Genomic DNA, 19798 nt, shown 5'->3' on the forward strand with positions numbered 1-19798 from the left:
CAGAGGATATCAAACATATATTCTTGTTATTGTTCTGGAATCATTGTTTAGAACCAAATTTTAATCAGAGGCAAAATCAAATAAGACACTAAATGCAATATGGTATACTGGATTGAGTTCTGGGACAGAGAAAGAGCATTAGTGGAAAAGCTGGTAAATCTGAACAGCCTGGAGTTAAGTACTCAAAAGATGATGATAGATATATAAGTAGGTAGATAATTAGGTAGGTAGATACATACATGATAAGTAGGTAGATAGGTAAATAGAGAGATAGATATATGGTAGATAGATGATAGATAGATAGATAGATAGATAGATAGATGATAGATAGATAGATAGATAGATAGATAGATAGATAGATAGATAGATAGATAATAGGTAGAGAGATAAATTATGGATGGATGGATAGATAGATGATTTATAGATACATGATAGATAGATAGATAGATAGATAGATAGATAGATAGATAGATAGATGATAGATGATAGATAGATAGATAGATAGATGATAGATAGATGATAGATAGATAGATAGATAGATAGATAGATAGATAGATAGATGATAGATGATATATATATATAGAGAGAGATGATAGATGGATAGGGTAGATAGATAGATAGATAGATAGATAGATAGATAGATAGATAGATAGATAATGTATAGATAGGTAGATAGATAGATGATAGATAGATAGATAGATAGATAGATAGATAGATAGATAGATAATGTATAGATAGGTAGATAGATAGATGATAGATAGATAGATAGATAGATAGATAGATAGATAGATAGATAGATAGAAGATTCTTGCAGAATGATGATGGTGAGGGGTGAGCTGATAACCTCCATAAAGAAGTAAAGGTTAGACCAGCCCTATCTGAATCTGAAGGTAGAAACCTGCTAGCTCAGTCACCAACACTTCATTCCATCTCATTCATTCCATCTTCATTCCATCTTCATTCCATTTAAAACTAAATTAAATTTAAAAATCCCCATGCACAGCCGCAGTAGGGAGCTACACATATAGTGACGCATTGTTGGATATCTTAAAAGGAGAATTGGCTGAGGGTCTCAGGGCAGCCTGGTGAGCTAGAGTTCCAGTTGAGGTAATGAGCAGTGGAGTCCGACAGCCCAGGGTCTGAGCTGCCTCTACCCCAATGACTTATGTTCACTTTTCTGAGCATCTCTCATATGTAACATTCTCACAATAGGACCTGCCTAACAGACCTGCTAGGACAATAAATGTAAAGCACTTAGCACAGATCTTGGCACCGAGTGAGCCCTCAATAAATAATAAATATTCTGCTGTTTTTTCCTCCACAGCCCCTGTGCTGGAAGGGAGGTTACTGATGCAATCAGAACTGAATTATTTTGGAAAGCAAAACTCTTTTTTGTTTCATGAAGCCAAGAAAGTGTATGTGCTAAAAAGGTCTCCACATGTCCTGCTAAGTGCTATTGGCCAGGATTTCCCACCCTGTTTTTTTTGGCTTCAGCACGGATCTAGGAAATTAGAATTCCTTAGGCAGTTTCATTAAGTTGTAACTGTGTACATTCATAATTTTCTTGGACCTTTTCCACACTATTTGGAAACTTTGGCTTATTGCTTTATGTTTTTTAAACTATTTTTCCTTAGATATATAAATAACAATAGTATATCACAAAATATTTGGAGAATAAAGAGGAAAAAATTTCATAATTCCACCACCTTAACACAATGGATGTCAGTATTTTGGTATATTTTCTTCTGGGCTGTTAACATGTGAATGATAATCATTATAAACATTATGCTTACACCAAACACAATTTTGTCTCTGTTTTTCTCTTAAAAGTGAATTGCAAATATTTCCCTTATTATAGTAAAATAATTATAACCATTGAGTGACAGTTCCATAATATATTTAACAATTCCTCTATTGTCTAACTTTTTGGTTTATTCCATTTTTTTAAACATCTTTGAATGTAAATATTTTTATTAAATTAAAAACTATTTTATTAGGCAAAATTCATACAATTGCAAGCCTTCTGGTTTTCAAATGTAAAATTATATTAGAGAACAGAATTGCCCTAACCAGATAGACGGAGACGAGTCACAACAATTTCATGTGAACATGGCTTTTCCCGGGTTTTCAGAATTTATCAGAGGAATAACTCTTAGCAAAGCAGAAACAAGTTAGCTTGTGGTCTACCAGGGACAGAGTTGCAAAAAGTTCAGAGGATGCCATCTATTCACCTGCTACAGCTTCAACGCCAATTATGAATTATAACCAAGAGACAAAGCAGAGTTTTGAGAAATATCCATGCCTGTCACCCAATTTGCATCTCTTTTCCCACATGTGAACAGGAAGGGAAAGAAACTGCCATTGGCCCCTATGGAAGGAAAGTCTCTGTGGAAATGAATATGTATACTAACTAAACTAATCCTTTGATATCCCTCCACCACTACCTGGTAAATTTCTACCAGTACATTGATGGCAACAATTCACTCATCTTGCATTATTCCAGGGAGACAGTAATTCATTTCAGCAAGAACTCATTTTTATTAATGACAATTTGCATTTCTTGAGCACTTACCACATGCCAATTTTCTAATATATAGGGTGTCCCCAAAATATTTATATACCCACTTTGAATAATTATAAAAGCAGTGTTTATTAAAATACATTTCATTTTCAAACTTGAGCTATCAACTGTTACAGTATGTATACTTTTGGGGGGAACACCCTGTATATCCTAAATGTATGCTAACTTTCATCCCATTTTATAGAAGACACACACTGAGGCAAAGAGAGATTGTCATTTTCTCAAAATCAACAATTAGTAGGTGGGAGAGTTGAGCTGCAAACCCAGAAATCATTGAGGGTTTTGTTTGTTTGTTTGACTTTTTAATTTTTAAATCTTTTCTGTCTAAAGAATTACATATGTTCCCCCTATTTCCCCCATAAGAAATCACTGTTAATCAGCCCCAGAGATCCCCCTACCCTCATTCTTACTGTCACCTAGGGCTCAGGCAGGGTCTCCTGGTTTCACCTGTATTACTTTCTTATCACTGCTGTAACAAATAACCACAAATAACACAACACAGTTTTTATCCTACAGTTCTGGAGGTCCAAAGCATAAAATGGGTGCACAGGGCTGGGTTCCCTTGGGGAAGACGTTTCCTTGCCTTTTCTATCTTGTAGAGGCTGCCTACATTTCTTGCCTCATGGACCTCCATACAAAGTCATCAGATAGCATATTCTCTCTCTGGTTCTGTTTCCCTCTGCTTCTACCCTCACATCTGCTTTCTCCCTATAATCCTGACCCTCCTGTCTCCCTCTTATAAGATCAGTGTGCCACCTGGATAAGCCAGGACAGTCTCCCTGTCTCAAGATCTTTGCCTTCATCACATTTGCAAAGCCCTATTGCCATGTAAGGTAACATATTCACAGATCCTGGCGGTTAGGTCATGGACATTATTCAGCTTACTATGTCTCGGAAGTAAATAAAGCTAAAAGACAACTTGAAAAGACATAGTATACCTGCACAGCTACTTTTCCGGAGATAATACAGGAGGAGGAGGAGACTATTATATTTAGAATCCCAGCAATCCCCACAGAGCCAACAATAGGAATCAGAGATAGCATTTAAAAAAAATCATGCACCAACCCTCAGTTTTGAGTACCTAAAATGTTCCTCATACTTCACCCACCTGAACTCATTTCATCTTCACAACAAATCTGGCAGAGGGCATGCTTACCTGCAAAACAGAGATGAGAAAACGGAGGTTCAGATTAGTGATGTGACTCTCTTGAGGTCACATAGCAGTGCTGGGGGGCACCAGGCCTGTGATAGGACCCAGGTAGCTCTGACTCCAAAGCCCAGGTGTCCACCCTACCCAGACAAACCAAAAAAAGGATCAAATGAACAGCAGCATTGCTGGGCATTTACAATAAGAGGAGGCAGCCCAATGCATACTACCCCTCCATCACCATCGCTTTCACAGCATTTTAGCACTGATTTCCTTAGTTATTTATTTGTCTACATGTTTATTATCAATCTCTCCATGAAGGTAGAATCTTGCCTGCTGCTGACTGTTACCCCTCCAGCTCTGAGAACAGGCCAGGCACATAGTAGATACTAAATAAATGTTTGTGTAAGAAATGAAGAACACACCTTTAACCCGCAGATAACCCATGTGAGCAAACTCAACCACTTACAACATGGATGGAACACTGAAAATGAACAAACACCCCAAAAAGACATCTCAACAGCCAACATAAACAACTCTAAGTCCAAGCGAATGCACTGTCTCTTTGAAAAACCCCTGGAGACCTAGTCTCTTTTCTCTTTTTTCTTTTTTAACCAATTTGTTGAGCTCTTTATCACTCAGCTTCCTGCTAAAATGGATACCTGTCAGCTATAGTTAAAATTATTGAAGAAGATTACCTAAAACACATGATCTGAGGCAGCGAGGTAATAACACATAAATATTATAGAACTCAAGGAATGTGTCGGTAAAGTTAGAGCTGCCATAAAGGGAGACAGGATTCAGAGAGACTGATTGGTTACCTTTCTAAAACTGACAAGTTGCAAAGCCCTAACTCCTGTGCTTCTCACTCAGCCCCTACAAAATGGGTCATCTTCAGTCTTAGGCCCCATCCTCGAATGAAATGAAACAGAACAACCTAGACTCTAAGAGATGATATTCTTTCAGGCACACAGGACCTTGGTATTGTGGTCATGTGTGCTTAATTATTTTTAAATTTTGACTCTGCACATAAAAATAATAGCCACTGCTTTTTTGATTCACACTCTGACCTCAAATGTACTTCCCCCATGGCAACCATTCACTTTCAACTATTTGTCACTCTCCCCAAGAATGCTAAAGGTTTTTTCATGACAGATAAGTGGCTACATCATCTTTGAATCTTTAACCTTACTGATTGGCATCTGCATGTTGGATGAATGAATAAGTCTTTTATTATAAAACAAGTGCATGATTATTAAAATTTCATAAAATAGAGAAAGGTAGAGAACAACAAATATTTTTATGACCATAAAAAAATCATCCTATCTAATAAAAGAGTAATATGCAAATTGACCATCACTCCAACACACAAGATGGCCGCCCCCATGTGGACGCCAGATGGCCAACATAAGATGGCTGGCAGGGGAGGGCAGTTGGGAGGGACCAGGCCTGCAGGGGAGGGCAGTTGGGCGTGACCAGGACTGCAGGGGAGGGCAGTTGGGGGGGACCAGGCCTGCAGTGGAGGGCAGTTAGGGTAAATCAGGCTGGCAGGAGAGCAGTTAAGCATCGATCAGGCTGACAGGGGAGTGGTTTAGGGGTGATCAGGCTGGCAGGCAGAAGCGGTTAGGGGCAATCAGGCAGGCAAGTGACCAGTTGGGAGCCAGCAGTCCTGGATTGTGAGAGGGATGTCTGACTGCCTGTCTAGGATTGGAGACGGTGCAGGCTGGGCTGAGGAACACACACACACACACACACACACACACACACACACACAAACCATGCATGAATTTTGTGCACCGGGCCTCTAGCTTAATTATATTTCTCTCTGTTCTTTTTTTAAAATGTAGAATTTTCTTTTTCTTTTCTCCTTACAAAATCTTATGCCACATTTGTGTGTTGGGACATTTTCACTCAACATTATAACTTAGCTTTGCCCCATCTCCTAATTTTGAAGCTGATTGAAGATGAAGAAGTTTCTAACATGATTCTTGGAAGTACAAACAAATTTTATGCCCTTATGTGCATTATTAATCTCAACTTTGCTATAACCTGAAGAGAATTCCACCTGCATCTCAGCTATTATAAATCAGGCTTCAGTTCCCTGACTCTACTAGAAAATCCCTTTGTTTTCCCTCCTTTACCTTTTAGAATCTGAGACCTCAGTGTGATAAACAGCAACAGGCATCCAAATCTATCCCTAACACCCTCCAGTGGGAGTCTTTTGGCAAAACATGATGTTGGACATTCTGGTTGTAGTGCTGTTCTATTGGGGATTTTGATTAAAATAAATGTTTTTATGAACTCACAAAATGTGTTAGTCATAACCATCACAGAGTTCCAGTTGGTGATTCAAAACCAAACCAGGTTTGGGGAAAAAACAAGATGCCGTCCATACTCCAAATTTGTTCCCCGTCAACAGAGAACAGGGGCCAATGCCTTGAAACCAAACATATTTTTATGAAATCAAACATCATAAAACATGAGCGAGCATACCCTGACTTCACTCAGACCACTAAGATTAATAGACACGCTGAAAGCTTTTGTTTCACACTTGCTCAATTGACCAAATACATCTTTTCACAAAACAAATCCAAAGACTTGGCCATTCCCAGATGTCTAATATCCAAGACTGTTTGCTTTCAAATCCCTTAATGAGAAGGTGGAGGAGAAGAAAATTTGGGACAGTAACCAAATGTTTAAATCTGGCACCAGGAATAGGAGCTAAAACTATACATTGAAGAGCAAAAAAAAAAAAAAAAAGAAGAAAGAAAGAAAGAAAAGAAAGAAAGAAAGAAAGAAAGAAAGAAAGAAGAAAGAGGACATACACTGAGATAAATATCCACAAATAATCTTTTATATTACCAATGTTTTATTCTTTGAATAAAAGTTTTTTTTTTTCATTTACACAGGATATTTTTCATCGGGTGGGTAGAGTGACATTTTTTGTTTGTTTGCTTTTATGTAGCATTTATTGATTTTTCCAAACCAAAAGAAATATGCTTATAGTCCCTTGCAGAAAATTAAAAAACAATAGAAATGAAAATAGAAAATATAAATGATCCATCACCCTTCATATAGTGAAAGAGCCACATTAATATCTTGGTATTAAGGCTTCTCATCATTTTTTTTAAAAAGTATATTTTTATTGAATTTTTACAGAGAGGAAAGGAGAGGGATAGAGAGTTAGAAACATCAATGGGAGAGAAACATCGATCAGCTGCCTCCTGCATGCTCCCTACTGAGGATGTGCCGCAACCAAGGTACATGCCCTTGACCAGAATCGAACCTGGGACCCTTGAGTCTGCAGGCCGACGCTCTATCCACCAAGCCAAACAGGCTAGGGCAAGGCATCTCATCTTTTTGATATATATTATATTTAAGCCAGAATGAATGTTGCAACACTAGAAACCTTGTTTGATAGCCTACTTTTTTCTTTAATATATTATAGACATTTGCCTTTGTCATTAAATGTTCTTACAGAATATAAATTGTAATGGCTGCAAAGTAATCCTTTTGTTGATGTGCCATTGACTTAACCAATCTATAATTATAGAACAAATCATTTATAATGTCAAAAATGGTAGGTTATGCTGTGATCATCATCATTGTGCGTATGGCTTTGCCTACATTTTTTTTTTTTACTTCAAATTAAATTTTAAGAGTGGAATTGTTGAGACAAAGGGTAGTGCAATTTTCAGACTCTTCATACATATTTGTCAATATAAATTTTGCACTCCTAAAAGATCATGTCACTTTGTGTTTGCATAAATAGCCTGTGAACATGCCTGTCTCCTACCCAGTTTGAAATCTGTGCGTCTTTATCCAACTACTAAGCAATTAAAAAATATTTTTTATTTTGCTACATTCATTTATTCACTGAGCAAGTGCTTCCCCAGCACATTCTATGTGCCAGGTCCATTCTTGGGCTGGAGGCACTGCAGTGAACACAGGCTCTGGCACCAGGCAGACCAGGTTGGAATCCAAACTCTGTCTTAGTCCCTCTGTCATCTTGGGCATGTTCCTCATCTGAGCCTATATCTTCTCAGCTACAAAACATCCACCAGAAAGGTGATTCTGAGAGTTAGCCATGTTGATATGCACAGTGGTGGGACCCAGGGAGGGTTCAGGGCCTCTCAGTAAGTGCTGATGCCTGAGCTCCACTTCCCTGTAAGCCTGAGCAATGACTCCATCACGGCACCAGCTCGTTCCACGACATTAAATTCAACCTCAACTGAGAAGACTCAGCCCTCCACCCTGATGGGCCCTGGTGTCTCAGATGACTCCTTTTCCATCTGAGGGAAGAGAGACTAATTATGGAAAGCTGGTATCTGCAGCTTGTTAGAGGTCACACTGACATGGCCTTATTCTAAGATAGGAAGTGTGGCCACAACACAACACACCTGGTCTCATGACTTTGATGTCCCTCCTTTTAATGCCACAGGTTTTACTGGAAACAGAATTTGGCTGAAATATGACCAACTTGGCCTTCACAGTCACTGATTACACCCTGTTCCTTTTTAGCTAGTTTTTTCTATACAAAAAATTTCTAGCGATAATCCAAGTAATGGTAGGTTTGGATATTTTTTCTTCCAATCTTTCATATATTTTTTAAATAGTTACTTTTATTTCTTTATTTATTTATAAATAAAAAATATATATAGGTTTCCTTTCCTTTCTCCTCAGCCACTACTACGAACCTAGTGCATTTGATTTCAATGCTTTATTTTTTATTCAGGTGAAACATAACAGAAAACTCACCACCTTAAAGTGAATACTCCAGAGACATTTAGTACATTAACAATTTTGAACAACCACCACCTCCATCAAGTTCCAAAACATTTTCATCACCCCCAAAAGAACATCCCATACCCATTAAGCAGTCACTCCCATTCCTTACGCCCACTGCCAAGCCTTGGCAACTACCAACCTGCTTTCTGTCTCTATAAATTCACCCGATGTGGGTCTTTCACACAAATGGACTCATTCAATATGTGGCCTTCTGTGTCTGGCTTCCTTTATTCAGAACAATGTTTTCGAGGTTCGTGCGTGCTGTAATTTGTATGAGTATCCTGTTTGTTTTTATGGCAGAACAGTATTCCATTGTATGTCTCTGCTGTCTGATACAGTTTGGTGGTGTTCCCTGAACACCTACTTACTGGCTGCCTGCATTGTGCCAGGATTTTAAATTCAGTGATAATCTACACCAAGGCCCTGCTCCTCGAATGTGCAAGCTGGTGGGAGGTGCAGACAGAACACTCAAGGTCTTTTGTCACCATCGGCAAGCAGGTTGCTGGTTGCCAAGGTTTGGCGGTCGGAGTGAGGAATGGGGAGTGACTGATTAATGGGTACAGGGTTTTCTTTGGGGATGATGAAAATGTTTGGAACTGGATTCAAGCCATGCCTTTCGCACTTTATAGTTACATGAGTGAGACAAAGGCAACTGGCCCTTCATGCCTTTGTTTCTTCATCTGTGAAATGAGGATCAAACCTCATATGAGGTTGCTGAGTGCAGTACACAAGAGGATGCACATAATACTTTGCACAGTGACTGGCACAATGACCAACTCAATAAAATTTAAAAACATCTATCAAGCACCTATCAAGGGGCAGGTACTGTTCTAGTGATAGAGTACATCAGCAAGCAAACAATGAACAACAGATAGCTCACAGTCCAGGAAGTTAGCAAATGAAATAAATGGAGATCGTCACCCATGAGATAATAGGGTGGGGGGCCACGGGAACAGAGAAAAGGTGCTATGGACCTGGCTGGTGTTGATGAGTGCAGAAGCAGCTTCCCATAGGAAACTATGTCTGATCCATCAGAACTTAAACAAAAATACGTTCAGAATCTCTAGATGTCTCTCTTTATCTCCTGACACCACAGTGGCCATGGCCAGCCATGATCATCTCCTGTCTGCTTGGCTGCCTCAGCCTCCCCAGCCCTCTCTAATCCACTCTCTGCACAGCAGCCAGAACACCATTTTAATCATAAGGAAAATGATGGTTTCCCTTCCCATTGCTCTTAAGATAAAATCTACACTCTTCAAAGCCCTGAAATGACCCCACCTTGCCTATTTCTCTGACCACCTCTGCTATGTAGGTCACCTTGTCATATACACTGAGTGGCCAGATTATTATGACCACCTGATTTTTGTAGGCAAATTAGCTATAATTTTGCGCTGAAGTTGCTAGAGGGCCAGACCATTATACACAGGGAAGCAGGTTGTTTACCATGACAGTAGAAGTGATTTTATTCTGAAGATATGGGTAAACAACGTGATTTAACAGCCTTTGAATGTAGATGATTGTTGGCCCTCGGAGCCATGGAGCGAGTATCAGCAAAACAGCCAAAGGCCTATTCAAACACCTTTGTTGTCTGCAGTTACCAAGATAAAATGTCTCCAATTTGCACAGGAACACGAGGACTGGACAATCGAGCATTGGAAAAAAGTCATGTGGTCTGATGAATTACATTTCCAGTTGCATCATGCAGATGGAGTGAGAATTTGGCAGAAACAGCATGAAAGCATGCACGCCACATGCATGAGTACAATCCTTCAAGCTGGTGGGGGCAGTGTTATGGTTTGGGGCATGTTTTCCTGGCATGATTTGGGTCCTTTAATTCATGTGGAACAACGTCTGAATAGCACAACTTACCTAAGTATCGTTGCTGATCAAGTTCATCCTATCATGTAGATGGCATATCCCAATGGAGATGGCTTCTTCCAACAAGACAATGCGCCATGCTATGGTGCTCGTATTGGGCAGGAGTGGTTTCAAGAACATGAGGGAGACTTTACCTTGCTTAGGTGGCCCCCACAATCACCAGATCTCTATCCAATTGAGCATTTGTGGGACGACATCACAAGAGCCATCAGGCAGCTGGTTCCACAACCAACAAATCTCACAGAACTGGACAGTGCTATTCATCAGGCATGGTGTCAGATCCCTCCCATCACCTTTCAACATCTCGTGGAGTCAATGCCAAGAAGAATCACCGCAGTATTGAAGGCAAAATGTGGCCCAACGAAGTACTGATGGGGTGGTCATAATAATCTGGCCACTCAGTGTAAATGCCAACCCACCTTGCTTTCATTTTCTAGAATTCCCAAAACCCTCTCCTGCCCCAGAACTTTACATGTCTCTTCTTCTGTCTTCACCTGGCTAAGTCATCCTCAGGAATCCTCTTAAATGCTCCTTCCTTTGAATGGCCTTCCCTAGTCCCTTGAATTAAATTAGGTCCCCTTTTTAGTCTGTCTCCAACCCCTCTTCTTTTTCACTGTAGCACTTGTTGTCCTTAATGTGTATAAAGTTACTGAAAAGAGGTCATAACATGTAGTGGTTAAGAGTCTAAGACTGTGTGGTCTCAGACAAGATACTACTTGTGCCTCAATTTTTTCCATGTATAAAATTAAACCAGTAATAGTGAAAATCCTGACTGTTGTTTAGCTCTCTAGCCCTTTCTAACTCTGAGGCCTCATCGAGTCTGCTCAAAGGTGTTGACCAATGCCTGTTGAAGATTAATGGTGATTTTTAAAATGAGTGTGGGATTGAACCAAGTGAAGAAACAGGAAGAAAGATCATGCAGGTTGAAAGAGAGCAACACCACCTAAAATCAGAGTGCTCCTAGTAAATGAAGTGTGTATGAGGACCAGAATGGTCTTGTTTAATGCATAGCCAGTGCCTGGGACAGGGGGATGCTGGATAAACCTGCGTGGGGTGAATAAACCACCTTGAGTTAACAGAGCTGGTGTTCAGCTGGACCTGGAAAGGTGGGAGGTTTTAGACAGCCTAAGAAGCAAAGGAAGTTCAGACTGCAGCAAATGACCAGGGCAAAGGTCACCAGTAGGTCTGGGCCAGTGCAGAGCCTTGAGGGGAGGACTAGCAGGGCTGACAGCTTGGGTGTGGAAGAGATATAAATGGATTCTCTACCTCCTCCCTGATCATGTGACTCTTTGATCCTTGAGCGAGGACTCTTAGAAAGCTTTATAAGGAAGTCCCACTCTTCAAAGACTCCTTAGAAGAAGAGCCTGGTGACTAAAGGCCTCTGATGTCCTTGAGCCCCAGCCATACCAGGGGGGGTGATAGTTCTGTTCCAACACAAAGCTGCCTCTCGTGTCCTCCTGAGCTATCTACCCAGGGAAATAATGAGATAACTTCAACCTAGGCAGTGTGTCTCACCACCTATATCCAATCTGACAAGGGGTTTGAGCATTTTAACGTTCCCAGCACAAAACTAGTTCTGTGAAATTATTAATGAACAGGGCTTAACCCCTGGCTGAAGGTGTGTAGGGAATTTGGAACCATCCAACCCAGAGACAGTACAATTTGCAATACTGCTGGGAACAAGCTTTGATGTTCTCTCCACAAAACACACATCTATGGTCAAGCATCAGTGGAGGTCAGCTCTGCCAACCTCTGAAGTTACTTCCAAATCAGACATTCCATGGCAGTCTGTGTTCCAGAGACTAAGGTGCCTGACCATTGTAGAGCTTACTTTCCCCTGGATTTTGTTGTCATACAGTAGTGGGCATTGTAAATGCAACCCAAGAGGTTGTACACCTGAAACTAATGTAATATTATGTCAATTATATCTCAATTTAAAACACACACACACACACACACACACACACACACACACACACACACACAATAAAGCTATCTCTCAATGCCAAACATTTCTCAGGAAAATGTTGCTGTTAGCTTTCCAATTCCAAGACTCCAGGATTACCTAACATTTTAAAGACAGCCCCACTTCTCTAGTGTTTCCTAAAGAATCTTGATGGTATGGCAGGTTTTGTCAGTGAGAGCCAGCAACTGGAACACCTGGTCCCAGCCCCACCCATCTCCATGCATGGCTACATTAAAGACCTCTCTGTAATCTTCTTTCCCAGAATCCAAGTCTTCTTGGAATTTCTGTAGCAAGCCATTGGAGAACTCCCCCTGCTCTCTGAAAACTTCACTGAAAAATCTTGACAACTACATAAAATTACATTTAAAACATTTAGTATAAAATATAGCAGTTTGTGTGTTAAAGTGCTTTTAAGACATCTTTTACTGATCTAAAGTATGCTCATTTTTGGTTAAAAGGCCTCAAGGGCTGATGGAGATGCATGGTGTCAATCTGTTATATTACCCAAGATGATAAAAATGTCTAGGTTTTCCCAAAATAGTTATGGAATAAATGATGCCATGTATGGGATTTGGGGGCAAAGTGAGGACAAGTGAATGGGTGTGTTCATGAAATAGGATTCCCCGTGGGTGATTGTTAAGCTGGGTGGTGGGTTCATGGGACCAAGGCATCCATTTGACCTCTATTTTCATATATGTTTGTAATTTTTTAAAATATATTTTATTGATCTTTTACAGAGAGGAAGGGAGTGGGATAGAGAGTTAGAAATATCGACAAGAGAGAAACATCGATCAGCTGCCTCCTGCACACCCCCTACTGGGGATGTGCCCACAACCAAGGTGCATGCCCTTGACTGGAATCGAACCTGGGACCCTTCAGTCTGCAGGCCAACGCTCTATCCACTCAGCCAAACCAGTTAGGGCTCTAAGTTTGTAATTTTTTAAAAAAATTTTTATGAGTTGTAAGATTAGAAGTGATGTTTTGGGCACAAAGATAAGTATCAAGTATCATGATCTGATATAATACTATACTGTTAATTCCCAATTATCCATAATAATGGATATTTTTGTCTTTAAAAAAATAGTGTATGTGTCTTCTCCATGTGAAGTTAGGAATCAGGTCTTGTGAGAGGCTCTGCTATGCAGAGGAATACTACCTAATAAAGAAGAAATATGCAAATTAACCATCATGCTGTCACAAAGATGGTGGTGCCCATAGCCACAAGATGGTGGCACACAGTCCCCTTAGCCCTGCCAGAGTCCCCTAGTCCTATCAGCCCAGCCAGGGGAGTGGCAGGCACAAGGTGCGGCCAGACCCACCCTCAGCCCCCCAGCTGCCCAGGGCCGGCCCAAGGTGCAGGTAAGCCTTGGATGTCGACTGCCCGACCGATGCCCGGGGCACAGGCAAGCTCAAATGTCAGCTGCCCAGCTGCCTAGGGCTGACCCGAGGCACAGGCAAGCCTCGGATGTTTGCTGCCCAGCCGCTCAGGGCAGGCCCAAGGTGCAGGCAAGCCTCAGATGTCAGCTGCCCAGCTGCCCAGGGCCTCCCAAGACTCAGGTAACCCAGGCCAGCCAAGGCTTGTGCTGCTGGCAGTGGCAGCAGCAGAGGTGTGATGGGGGTGTTGCCTTCCACTGATCGCCTGGTTGCCTCCTGCCTCTGAAGGCTCCCAGGCTGTGAGAGAGGGCCAGGCTGGGCTGAGAAACCCCCCCTGAAGTGCATGAATTTTCATGCACTGGGCCTCTAGTCTTGGAAATAATAGAAGAGACCCAAGATCTAATTATGGTGTTGTTTATAAATTGGCCTTTAGGCAAATAATTCTCACTGGAATCTGTTTTCCCATGTACATAATGGAAAATCAGGCTGATGACTCTGAGGTTTCCTCTTTCCCTAAGGATGTAAAATCCCCCTGGCATGGGAGCCCCAGGTGCCTGGGGAGACTCTCTTCCTCTTTGAACTTTTTATCTCCAGGGCCTAGGCAGGATCTGGCATATAGTAGGGAAATATGACATTTGTTCATGTGATGAATGGGTGAATTTTCTTTTTTTAAAAATACACCAACTACTTTTCTCATAAGGACTCACATCTTGCCCTACGATGAAAGCAGATGCTGTTCAGAAACCAAACTGAGTCTTTATATCTTATTGAACTCACCTTGAAAAGCCAGGAAAGTGGAAACATGTATCACCTCTACTTATATCATCTTCATTATTGTAAGCGAACTAGGGTTGAGGGGTAGATGACAATATGACCCATAACATCCCACTCACAGCCTTTCAGGGGGCCCTTCTGTTATTGAAGAATTGCACAGGTGGAATCTCTCTGTTGTTAGTGGGAATGGAGTTCTTACAATTACTTGAGGAAAAGAATTTTCTTAGACTGGCATGGGAGACTAAGTGATTTTTATTTGTGTAGTTATGTTCCTCCATTTATAAAGGCCCGTTTCACTTAAGCCAGTCCTGAAAAAAGGTGCAGCTGGGATACAGCAGAGCTGAAAGTGAAGCCAGTGTCCAGAATTTCCATTCCATGGTGAAACTGAGTCTAGCAGAGCACCAGGCTAGTTGTAATCCTTTAGTACACCTCCTGCAACAAATGTCCCAAGTGATCAAGAAGGCCAAGAAAGGGAACTCCGTTTGTTTAGAAACTTATGTGTCTCCGATTTCACACCCTTGCAGTGGCTATGCCTATTCTGACCAATGACCTATTCCCAGGTATGACTAACAGACAAGCACCCTCTTTACGTCATTTAGACTTTTCTGGGCATGTGTCTGTTCTTTCTTTGTCCAGTCTCTTCCCCAGGATCTTCAAGGGACCGACCTGAGGAGTGTTAAACTACAGCTTTCTGCCTATATTATTTGGGCTTTCCTTTGCTCCTTTCCTTTTAATTAATTAATAAGTTAGTTAATTACAGTGGTATCACTACTACCCACAGGATCAAAATCAGAACCTCCCATGGCCAGAAGAGTCTTGCCTGCCTGGTTCAGGCACATCTTCCTTCCAGACACATGTTCTCTTTTGCTCCTTTCAATGAAAGACCTTCTTTCAAAATCATTCTACCAAAGGGCCTTTGCATATGGCATTTCCTCAGCCTGAAGGTGTTTTCCCACCCCTCTTCCTGGTTAATGCCTATTCCTGTTTTCCTATTTCAGGTCAGATGTCTTTTCTTTAGGCAAACTCGAATCATAGTCTCAACTAAGTCTCTCCACTAAACATTCCCATAACACCCTTTATTTTACACTAGAGGCCCGGTGCACAAAAATTTGTGCACTTGGGGGGGAGAGGGGTCCCTCAGCCCAGCCTGTGCCCTCTCGCAGTCTGGGACCCCTCAGGGGATGACCACCTGCTGGCTTAGGCCTGCTCCCCGGGGGATTGGGCCTAAGATGGCAATCAGACATCCCTCTGGCAGCCCGGCAGCCCTCGGGGGATGTCCACTTGCCAGTGGGGAGCAGGCCTAAACTGCAGTCGGACATCCTTAGCGCTGCTGAGGAGGCAGGAGAAGCTCCCACCACCACCACTGTACTGGAAGCCATCAGCCTGGCTTGTGGCTGAGCAGAGCTCCTCCCATGTGAGAGCGCCCTGACCACCAGAGGGCAGCTCCTGCATTGAGCATCTGCCCCCTGGTGGTCAGTGTGTGTCACAGTGACCAGTCATTCTCAGTCCTTCTGCTGTTAGGGTCAGTTTGCATATTACCCTGTTACTATATAGGATAGAGGCCTGGTGCACAGGTGGGGGCTGGCTGGTTTGCCCTGAAGGGTGTCCCGGATCAGGGTGGGGGTCCCGCTTGGGTGCCTGGCCAGCCTGCATGAGGGGATGATGGCTGTTTGCAGCTGGTCACACACCCTTCAGGGTGGGGGTCCCCACTGGGGTGCCTGGCCAGTCTGGGTGAGGGGCTGAGGGTCGTTTTCAGGCTGGCAGGTGACTGAAGCTCCAAACCTCTCCTTTTTTTCTTTTTTCTTTTTATTCTGGGATTTATTTACCTTCTATGGCTGTCACGGAACTGAGAGCCACATTAAGCTCTGAGGCTTGGCTCCAGCTCTGAGACCTCGGCTGCTGAAAGCAGGTATCTGGGCTTTGTTTAGCTTCTATAATTGAAACATTGTTGCAACTCCAGCTCTGAGGCCCAGCTGGCTGAAAGCAGGTTTCTGGGGTTTGTTTAGCTTCTATAATTGCAACATAGTTGCTTAGAGTGCAGGTCAGAGCTGGGCGGCCGCAGGCGGGGAACTTTGGCTTCCTCCATCACTGGAGCAAGCAAGCCTCCTGTTCACTTCAGCTGCCTGGCTGCCGGCCACCATCTTGGTTGGCAGTTAATTTGCATATTGCCCTGATTAGCCAATTGGAAGCATGTCAGAGGTATGGTTAATTACTATGTTTGTCTATTATTAGATAGGATTAGAACACTCTCCAGAGTTTACTGAATTTACCAAATGGTGTCTCATCTGTCCTTAATAGGATATAAATAAGAAACAACCTCATTTTTCTCCTATCAATTCTTCTAGTCAAATTCTGTTGGGTCTTTCTTGCCTGCCCTTTCATGACATCTCAGGCAAATTCCTTACCTTTCTGGTCATTTTCAGTTACACGAACCATCTTACTAGTCAATTGTGACTTATTTTCAGATATTAAAAATATAAATATAAGTCAAAACTTCAATTTTACATCCAATATAAAGCGTGTTTCCCTTGTACTTCTTTAGCTCAGGATATGCTATGCTTTTTCAATCTTCTCCCAATCCTACCCCTCCTTCCACTTTAGGCATGTCTATAGTCAGATCAAGGAGTAGGAGAATTAGAAAAACATGACCAAAGTACTTTTACTTAATAAGTGCTCTTTTCATGGTTCTCTCCTGGCTGCCATGCCTGCTATGTGCCCCAGATCTTTAAATGCTGGCTCTCTCTGGTTGAACATACTTCAGGGGTCAGTAGAGGCTCTTCAGGTAGAAAGTGGAAAGCAAAACCTTTCATTGCCTACTCTCCCTGTTGCTTTAGCTGCCACCAAATGGTGACACTACTCATGCACAACCCAGTAGATGCTTGTCCATTGCTAGGGGATGCTCTCAATGACCCAGGATTAATCCCTTATTACCCCACTACTAATGTAATGATTTTCAATTCACCATCATGTGTTCAACCATCCTGCAAAGGACAGCTGCTATGACAGAAGATCTGAAAGCAGTTAGTTTCAGCCTCATTCATATATGTACCCAAGCTGGCCGTTCCAGATTCCTTTAGGTCTCTTTACCTCCTGGTCAGTTCCACTCTGTGCTCTATAGTGTTATACTTCACAGTAGGCTTTGAAACAGGCCAATCCTACTGTCTATTACTAATTTCCCTACATTTGCATCATGGAGAGAAAAAGTTGCACCCTGCTTTCTTTCTTTCCAAAGGTCCTAGATGCTTTAAGCAAATAATCTTAACCCCTCTCTAGCCAAGGGTACCTGAGAGGAAAAACCTTCACGGAGCCACTCCCAAGTTCCTCCTTTGATGTACAGCACGAAAAGCCATTGGTGTGACTTCTCTCAATAACAATAAAAATCTCCTTCCAGAAGACTTCTATGACTATATGCATAGAAGTGGCTGAAACCATTTTCTTAAATTCTATCCCATCTGGCACAAGCACTTTGTTAGAGACTATTAAGAATTGTGAGGAAACCTAGAAGTAATAAAAAAAAAAAAACAGTTTTATTTTGAGAATGAGGAAAAAAAAAAAAGCAGAGATTAAGGTCCTACTCTGTAGCTTACCATGGGATGAGGACACAAGGATAAGGTGGATGGTGTTTAAGGGTACTAACTTGTAATGAGTAGTGATTAGCCATAAGGACCTAATGCACAGTATAATGAATATAGATAATAATATTGTACTCTAATTGTGAAATGTGGTATAAACACTACAATGGCAATCATATTATAATATCTAATTTTTTTTCAAGGTGGTACTCTGTACAGCTTCAACTTATACGATGTTACAATGTCAATTTTACTTAATTAAGAAATAAAAAAGGTCTTACATTAATTTAGTGAAAATCTGTGCCCCACTTCTTTGTTTATGCTTTTACCACCCTATGATGGCACTCAAATTTTGAACGGCCAACAAATTCAAAAGACAGTTTCCTCAGGATGAGAGGGTGGATAGCAAAGACAAAATGAAGCTTATGGGAATGCAAAGTCCACTGAGCTTCTTGGTCAAATTCGTGGTCAGAGTGCACTTCCCTAACTATTAGAGTTTGCAGTTGCTTGAGAAGAATGATGGAGAAAGTAAGATGAAAACAAGATTTTTCAGTCACTTCATTTCCATAAATGACATCATGGATTACATAGTGCTGTTGCTAAGGAGATATAAGTACCTATCAGAAGTAAACAAAGAAATTGATTGCATCAAAGACAAGTGGTCATAGGATCTGAAGAACCATTCTGCCCATTGAGTTGTTACTGTCAGTTCTCTACAAAAACAAAGACATATTAGTCTGTTAAGAATACCCAATTATTTGTCCATTTATCAGAAAACAAAGAAAACATCAGTGCCCTACTCATAACTCTGTTGCATTTTGCAGCATGTAGAATGAGGGGCCATTTTTCTGCCATGTTTATCAGAACAGGGACAAATCTCCTTTTTGTTCCCTGAGACACCACCCCATGTCCAGAATCTGAATGCTCTACCTTAAAAATTCTCACATAGAAAGTGACACTTCTTTCTAAGTTAACAACTAATTTCCAGTCAGTGAGTAATTTTTTTTTCCCCTGAAACATCCCCACAGTGGAAAACAAATGAAGAGGGAAAAAATTAAGTAAACAAATCTGGAAAAGAGGCCATTCCACACAGAGATGGAGGCGCCTGTAAACTTTGTCAACAAAAGCAGGCTCATAAGGTTTATGTCAAAACAAAACTGTAGTTTTAACCAACCCCTGCTTGTGCCTCACTTGATGAATGACTTCCAGGGCCTCCGACTCTTTGGGACTAAAGGAGAACATTATTTTTAGCACAACTATTTGGAAATTTCTGAGAACTTGGATCTGTTTTTCTTTCTGGTACCAAAGCAAGTTTCTCACTGAGCTCTCATGAAAGATCCTCGGTCTCTTGTGGATTTAGAATCCTGGAGCAACCCACTATCCCAGAGCAAGGTATGGTGTTTACTCTTTCTTTGAGAATTTTGGCAAATGTTGGTATGATGCCCATATCATTATGGTAGCTTTTGAGTGTATTAAGCAGATAGCTCTCTAAGAGGATTCCATGAAACTGAAGACTTGGGTTCAAATCTCTGGTCTGACACTGGTGTGGTTGCCATGAAGAAGTTACCTGACTTCTCTGGACATCCGCTCCCCGTCCAACCTACCACAAAAGGGTCTTTGGGAAGACGATATGGACTTAACATTACAATATGTTTGACAAACGTCAATATTTATCACTGTTGTGCCATCATAGCACTTTACATAAGGCAGCCAAAGCT

The 19798-nt window shown here is 41.5% G+C and overlaps 1 protein-coding gene across 3 annotated transcripts in view; it reads left to right on the forward strand.

The window, feature by feature from the left end:
* C1QTNF7 (C1q and TNF related 7) overlaps positions 1–19798 on the forward strand; it is a 95791-nt gene that overhangs the window by 56522 nt on the left and 19471 nt on the right. Inside the window, exon 1 of one of the 3 annotated variants that reach the window (XM_036329118.1) lies at positions 19275–19472. The exons of the other annotated variants lie outside the window; for them this stretch is intronic. The gene's annotated coding sequence lies outside the window, so the exon portion shown is untranslated. Of the gene's footprint in view, positions 1–19274; positions 19473–19798 lie in introns of those variants that run through there. 3 annotated transcript variants of the gene reach the window in all.

The sequence above is a fragment of the Myotis myotis genome, unplaced genomic scaffold (genome assembly GCF_014108235.1).
Source record: "Myotis myotis isolate mMyoMyo1 unplaced genomic scaffold, mMyoMyo1.p scaffold_m19_p_1, whole genome shotgun sequence".
In the NCBI taxonomy this organism is placed as follows: Eukaryota; Metazoa; Chordata; class Mammalia; order Chiroptera; family Vespertilionidae; genus Myotis; species Myotis myotis.